Source organism: Dama dama, chromosome 33 (genome assembly GCF_033118175.1).
Source record: "Dama dama isolate Ldn47 chromosome 33, ASM3311817v1, whole genome shotgun sequence".
Classification (NCBI taxonomy): Eukaryota; Metazoa; Chordata; class Mammalia; order Artiodactyla; family Cervidae; genus Dama; species Dama dama.
Genome location: NC_083713.1, coordinates 28,002,704 through 28,009,446, shown reverse-complemented (window position 1 = coordinate 28,009,446; position 6,743 = coordinate 28,002,704). Strand labels below are relative to the sequence as shown.

Below are 6,743 nucleotides of genomic sequence, written 5' to 3'. Positions count from 1 at the left end.
TCTGCTTTTATCTTCATTTTATCCTTCTTCCACTTTCTTTGCATTTTATTTCTGCTATTTTTCTTTCTTTTTTTGTTTCCAGGTGCTCAAACTTTTAATTCTTACAAAATATCATAGAAATGAACCCAAACTAAACAGATATGTACATGAATGTATGTACAAAATTTTACTTCTGGAAAAAAATCTTAAAATAGGCAGTTAAAAAAAAGGATTTAAAACCAATACTATGAAATTGATTTTTGTAAAGTAATTTTAATTTGCTGATTATAGTTGGTTTTCTAGGCTTATTTATATATTTTATTCTGGTCAGATGCATAAAAGAGTTTTTCATTTTAGAATATCTTTGGTTTCGTTTTATTTCATCAAATAGTGCTGAATTTTTTTCCCTTTGCAAATCTTTCAACATGAGGACACGGCAACTAAGTTACAAATCAACTTCTGTCTAGTTTCTATTGAGTCACAGGTGAGAAAGGCAATGTGATTCATCCTCTTTCAGGATCAGACATTCAAAGAATTCTCATCAGTTTACTTGACAGACGTGAGCTTGTGCTTTGAGGGGTAAGCAAGATAAATCGAAACACTGGGAATCTGCTGTCTTGAATATCATATTCATTATGTTCTTTGGTTAACCGTATCGTGTAGAACATCAGACTCATCCAGGCATCTGAAAGGAGATTCAGCAATGGACCACCGGCAAAGAATGAAACAAGCCATGGGAAAAACAAAAACAAGAACATTCACCTCTAGATAAGGCCTTCTTCTTATTGAAAGGAACTTTGTTTCTCTCCCCAGGAGGAACTGATACAGTAACAGCATCATTCTTGTGGACAAAATTCATTTTTCCATAAATAGGCTGGCTGAGATAAGATGTCAAAGTACGATTTGTATTGCAAAGACCTCCTAAATTATTGATGTGCTTTGTATCTATGAGTTCTTGTTTCTTCTAGTAATTTAATAAACCTTTCAAAAGTCCTTACATTATTACCTAGATCAAGATATGTTTCTCGTGCTTCTCAGTACTGCCTCATTATTTCCTCTTGATCTCCAAAACTAGCATGTTCAGCCTGCATCTTTGGTCTTAATCTATTCATTTCTTTGTCTAAACTTTTTTTTCAGATTTCACCCTATGTTTTACTATGATTTAGATTTTCCAAAAAGAACAAAATTATACAGAGTAAAAATTCAGGTGTCAGAAAGACTCAAAAGGCTGTTTTTCATTTTGTTCAAGTTTTGTTTCCAGGCACTGTATCATAAAGTTGTTGCCATTGTTGTTTTCCAAACGTCTGATGTGTGCTATGACTGACAACTACTTTTCTCTGGGTTTGATCAATTTTGTAGTAGATCATTTTAGTTCTTACTGCATGAATAACAAATGTTTCAACATCTTCAGCTCCAATTTGAAGTTCTTGTTGCATTGTGTCAAAAGAAATTTCTTTATTTTCCACTGCCATTCCCATAAAAGTAAGCAGTCTCATTTTTGCCATATTCTGTTCATGTAGTAGGCCAACTGAATCAATGAAGTCTTTATTATTCTGATGAAATGACATATGATGCCAATTTAGCACTCGCAAAAATGGTTAAAAGAACATGCATAAGCTCGCCTTCCAAAAACTTGACTGGTTTTAAAGTAAGAAGATAATCAGAAAGGAACGCACTTGGATCTTTTAATGATTGCACGATACACCTGTGGGCATCAGCTCGAGCCTGGGAAGCATTGTCCTCCATGTAACTGCCTAACAATTCCACCAAAACTTTAGATGCAGCATCACTTCTCTTATAAGCCACAAGTGCCTCAAAGTGAAAGTGAAGTCACTCAGTCGTATCCGACTCTTTGCAACCCCGTGGACTGTACCCCACCAGGCTCCTCCGTCCATGGGATTCTCCAGGCAAGAATACTCAAAATGTAGTCTTAAAAGGGTGTGTTTTTTTTAGTGGTGAGGTTCCAGTCAGAAATCCATTTTCTAACTTGATCCAGCTCATTTGGAATATACTGGATGGCCCCACAAGAGGATGCCACTTTAGTGAGGCTGTATATCTTACAGGAGTATTCTTATCCATCCCACGGAAAACATTGCTTAGCAACTGTAGTCTCAGAGATGGACGTTCACCTTCCTGAAATCTGACCAGTTTCTCACACAGGCTTTGAATCAGAGCTTCCTAGTTATCTGGTTTCAGGATCAACAGGAGGGATAACGCTGCTGTTCATCACACTTTCAAGGACTTTATCATCTTCCTTCAGACATACATCACAGGCTTCAATAATTTGAGCTAAACCTACATGAAGTCCACCTTCAGAGTTCTCTTCTGAAATTTCAGCTCCTTTAGATTTCAAATAAGTGCGAAGCTCAGCAACCTAATCTTCCTTGTTGATGTCGATGAATGCGGGGACATTCATGGTGAAGGCCCGCGCACCGTGGACATTCTGCTCGCTAACCACGATGACCGCTAAACTTTTTTTCTTCTATATTCTCTGGGCAGATTTATCTTCTTTTTTGTGACATTTTCTCCTCTAGTTCTTTTTCTTTCCCATCTAGTTTTCACTTATTTTTATTTAAAGTATCCAGGGGACTTCCCTGGTGGTCCAGTGGTTGAGTTTGTTTTCCAGTGCAGGGGATGTGGGGGTCAATCCCTGGCCAGGGAGCTAAAAATCTCACATACCTTGAGGCCAAAAAACCAAACTGTAAAACAGAAGCCGATATTGTAACAAATTGAATAAAGACTTTCAAAATAATCCACATTGGAAAAAAACCTTAAAAAACATTTAAAGTATCCAAACATTCTTTTTGTTTTGCTTCACAATGCCATTTCTGTTGTTTTTGGTTAGCCACTTCAGAATCAGCAAGGTTTAATTCATCTTTAAGTGGATCTGCTACTGATCAATTTTCAGTTTAATTACAACATACTTGTTTTCTGTTTCTTATTTCAGACTTTTAAGAGGCTCCATGCTTTCTTTTGTTGTTCCATATTTTTCTCAACAATTTTCATTTTCATTTTATTTTCTTGAACCTCATCTTCCAAGGTCTCAGCATCCTCAGACTAGGATTCTTTTATATTCTCAAGTTCCCACATTTTAGAAATAGTTTTTCTTAATTTCATCTTAACACTTTGTAACATAACTGGCAACTTCTAAGAAAATTTTCATTGTTTAATATACTCTTCAAGAATAGACAAATGTTGCTGAAAATTTGTTATCTGGGCTTATGTATTTTTCAACCTTCTTCTCTAAGTCAGTTTGAAATAAATCCACATTTCTGCTTAGAAACTCAAGTCTTATTTCAGGTAAATAATAGCACCCCACAAAGACTTGATCACCATCAGCAGTAAAAGCTACAATTCTTGGGTAGCTTTGGGACTGCATTACTGCACAAGCTACACAATTATTTTTGATTAGCAGCACTGTCTCTATGTCTCTCATGTCAGTTAGGCTATTTGTAACAACTGCATTTCCTGTTTCTAAAGCTGTCAGAACTGTTGGAAACTGGATGGTAAGCAGCTCTAACACTATACGTCTTATTCCAAAACTCAGAAACTATTATCTGTGGCTGTGAGGTCCCTAGTAAATAAAACCTTTTTATCTGTGCCTGAAGCATTCTTTCCTCAGCATGATTATGGCAACAATAGGCTTGCAGAAGTCCTTTTAAGCAAGATTCAATAGCCAGAGCAAGCTCAGTGTCCCAAAGATGAATGAAAGAGTCTGAAGAGCCTACAGGTTTATAGGTAAAATGTTCACATCAATAAGCATCATCTCTCACTTCAAGAAGGGTTGGAACATGAGGGCCAAATCATTTTAGTCAACCGTTATTACTTTCTTTCAGTTGCCTCTGATTATATAGTTCAGTATATACTTCACATCTCATTCTTCTCCCTAAATTCTGGTATGTTTCCTTTGGCTTGCTGAAACTGTTCAATCTCTTGATTGACTGAACTTCTTTGAACCTATAAGGCCGTTACACGCTTTTCTGATATATATAATTTTTATTCAAATATAGTTGATTTAAAGTGCTGTATTAGGTTCTATATCCACTTTTTTTTTAGCTTCTTTTCCCATATAAGTCATTTTGGGGTTTTGAGAAGAATTCCCTGTGTTGTGCAGTAGATCCTTATTAGTTATCTATTTTATATATAGCAGTATATATATATTGATCTCGATCTCCCAGTTTATCCTTCCTCCATTTCCCCCCAATAACCATAAATGTGTTTTCTACATCTGTGACTCTATTTCTGTTTTGTAAATGAGCTCACTTGTACCATTTTTTTAGATTCCTCATATAAGCAATGTAATATGATATTTGTCTTTCTCTGTCTGATCTACTTGACTCAGTATGACTAGGTTACATTCTTTTTTAACCAAGGTAATTTTTTTGCCTTTCAGCTCAAGTTGCAAAGATTGATTGTACCTTTTTTTTTCAATTCTTTTGAAAAGTTGCTCATCATCTTTCTTTAATGTTCTATACGGATTTGGATTTTTTTTAGGGAATGGTTGTATAAAACTTTAGTTTCATTATAGGCTCTTTTCGTAGCAGTAACATCTATCTGCTTGCAATACCATACATTCTGGTGTTCATGCATTTGTCTCCTCACTAATCTTTTCTTTTTTATCTTGAATATCCTTGTATTTTTTTTCTGCTTCATTAAGTTTGACCTGCTGTTCTTCATTTTCCTGTTAAGTCCATCAGCATGATCTTTTCTAAATTTTATATTATCTTTCATAGAATTCCATTGTTTTCCTGTTTCATTGACCACTGCCCAAGCCATTTCATGTTTCAAGTATCTTAAATTAGCCTTCAATGTACTTAAACCAGCAGTACTTTGAAAACATTCTTCTTTCTCTAAATACTGGTAGTTCAGTTCAATAAATTACTCTTCTTTGATCTATCTACTCCTTGTTCTTCCTTTTGTTTCCATAATGTATAAATGATTTTCCTTCATCTGCCCAAGTTGGGTTGCTCTCATGGAGAATTTATATTTGTTTCCCTCAATTCAGACAGCTATAACTGGTTGCTCATCTCTTGTGTTAAAATGAAACGAGATTATCCACCTGTATGTTGAAATGATCAAGAACTACAATCAGCTCTTCTTTCCTAGTAGAAGCCATGGTTCGTGTTTCACTTTTTAGTTTGTAAGACTGACTTTCTGTCCATGCTGCTGGGATGTCACACAGCTAGAGTCACCGAACACATTTGGCATCACCTCCACTGTTTCTTAATGTTATTGAGATAACTGCTGAGTTCCATTGTTGCCAACAATAAAGTTGATATTAGAACCAAATTTAAAGTGTCTAAGTATCAAACAACACTTGAAGTTTCTTAGCTGAATACTCTCAATTATCCTAATTTCTGCTGCAAAGTAGAAGTGTCATTAGTGGGAGAAACTGTACATTCATCTTCCTCACTTTATGTAAATCCTCCAACTCCTGTCTCAATCTTTTAACATTTTTGAGAGAGAAGAAATTTTCTTCCTCTCACTAGGCCATCAAGTCTCAGACAAGTCAAAGTGTCCTCAAGGAACCGATCGGAGGGACTGTCATGGTGCAACCAGATATGAAGGCCACCCTGAGGATGTTTGGGCCTTGCCTGGCCACCTCTGGCCCACGAGGAACCACGTGCCTGCTACACGGTGCTCTGCACCTGCGTCTGCTGTTTTTCTAATCTCGTGAGAGATTTTTGGATCATAAGTTTGTCCATCTTCCTTCTTTCCTAATATGTGCATTTTATATGCTGTAAATATCCCTCTCAACATGGCTTTTACTGCATCTCACAACTTGTGACAGGTGGTATTTTCAGTGTTACTCCATTTAAAATATTTTCTAGCATCCTTAATGATTTTTTTGTTTGAACAGTGGACTATTTAGAGATGTGTTTCTTAATTTACAAATGTGTTTTTTCTACTGATAATTTTATTTCTAGCTTAATTCCACTGTGGTCAGAGAATATGGTCAGTATTATTTCACTTTAAACTTTGCTGAGACTTGCGTTGTGGCCCAGCTTTTGGTCAGTTTTGCTTTAATTGTCCATGTATACTTGAAAAGTTTTACTTTCCCCTGGAATTTGCCTATTCATTCTTGGTACTTTCTTGTGGCTTGTTTATCTTAGTGGTGATTTCCTTTAGTTTCTTTTCTGAAACATTAAACTGTGAAGTATAACATGCATTGTGGAGAAAAAAACATAATTCAAAAAATAACCACGAAACAACCACAAAACCCATCCTCCAGGTCAAGAAATAGAATAGTATCAGCACTTGAGAAGCCCACATGTGTGTGCCTTTCTGATCACAGTTCTATCTATCCCCCAGGATGTAACCATTATCCAATGGCTTATAGTAATTTCCCTGCTTTTCTTTATAAATGTACTACCTTACTACCTCTGTGTGCATTTTTAAACAAAAGGATTTACTTTTGCCTCTTTTTAAACTTAAAGAATATAATCACATTGAATGTACTGTTTTGTATCCTGCCTTTTTTTTTAACTCAACATTAAGTATATAAGATTTGTTTATGTATCTCCAGCTTATTCCTTTTGCCTGCATTTTAGTTGATATTTATTACTGTATAATATTCAATTGTATCAAAATTTTATTTATCCATTCTGCTGTTGGTGGGCTTTTGGGTTATTTCCAGTTTGGGCCAATTAATAACAATACTCCTGTGAACATTCTTATACATATATTCATATGCACATCTGCATGTATTTCTCTAAGGTAGAGATCTTGAATTTAAGTTGTTGGGCCAGGGATACAAATGTGTT

The 6,743-nt window shown here is 35.6% G+C and overlaps 2 pseudogenes; both read right to left on the bottom strand.

Moving 5' to 3' along the window:
* Nucleotides 1-449: 449 nt before the first annotated feature.
* LOC133050955 (structural maintenance of chromosomes protein 6-like) lies at nucleotides 450-5,473 on the bottom strand (annotated as a pseudogene).
* LOC133051100 (eukaryotic translation initiation factor 3 subunit M-like) lies at nucleotides 1,183-2,395 on the bottom strand (annotated as a pseudogene).
* Nucleotides 5,474-6,743: the final 1,270 nt, after the last annotated feature.